This window comes from Pan paniscus, chromosome X (assembly GCF_029289425.2).
Source record: "Pan paniscus chromosome X, NHGRI_mPanPan1-v2.0_pri, whole genome shotgun sequence".
Taxonomy (NCBI): domain Eukaryota; kingdom Metazoa; phylum Chordata; class Mammalia; order Primates; family Hominidae; genus Pan; species Pan paniscus.
Window position 1 is genome coordinate 141,848,564 of NC_073272.2, and position 867 is coordinate 141,849,430.

The following is an 867-nucleotide window of genomic DNA, read 5'->3' on the forward strand; positions in this document are numbered from 1 at the left end:
AGTGGGGAGAACAAAGTTAAAGTGAGTTTTTATTAGTTTTATTCTTGCTTGTTTGTTAATGCAAATAGTGTTAAGTTGTTATCAGGATAAGATAATGAGTCATAAGATAGAATTTGCAAACCTCATGGTAACCTCAAACCAAAAAGCATACAATAGATATACACAAAATATAAAGTAAGAAACTGAACCATATCACTAGAGAAAATCATCTTCACTAGAAGAAGTCAAGAGTGAAAGAAAAAACAAAGAGAAGACAACAAAACAACCAGAAAACAAATAACAAAATGGCAGGAGTAAGTTCTTTCTTACCAATAATAACATTGAATGTAAATGAAATAAAGTCTACAATAAAAGGCATAGACTGGCTAAATTAATGAAAAAACAAGACCCATTGATCTATCGTCTACAAGAAACACCTATAAAGGCACACATAGTCTGTGGCCATACCACCCTGAATACGCCCAATCTTGTGTGATCTCAGAAACTAAGCAGGGTTGGGCCTGGTTAATACTTGGATGGGAGACTGCCTGGTAATACTGGGTACTGTAGACTTTTTTCTTATTTAAATAATAAAAAAGACACACATAGACTGAAAATAAAGAGATGAGAAAAGATATTCCATGCCAATGGGAGCCAAAAAAGAGCAGGAATCATTATACTTGTAACACACAAAATAGATTTTAAGGCCAAAACTATGAGAAGAGACAAGTAAGATCACTATATAATGTTAATGGGGTCAATTCAGCAAGAGGACAAAGCAATTTTAAATATGTATGCACCCAACGTTGGAGTACCCATATATATAAAGGAGACATTATTAGAGCTAAAGATGGAGAGAGAGAGGCCCCAATACAATAATAGCTGGAG

The 867-nt window shown here is 34.0% G+C and overlaps 1 pseudogene; it reads left to right on the plus strand.

Moving 5' to 3' along the window:
* Positions 1–433: 433 nt before the first annotated feature.
* On the plus strand, positions 434–552 carry LOC112438513 (5S ribosomal RNA; annotated as a pseudogene).
* Positions 553–867: the final 315 nt, after the last annotated feature.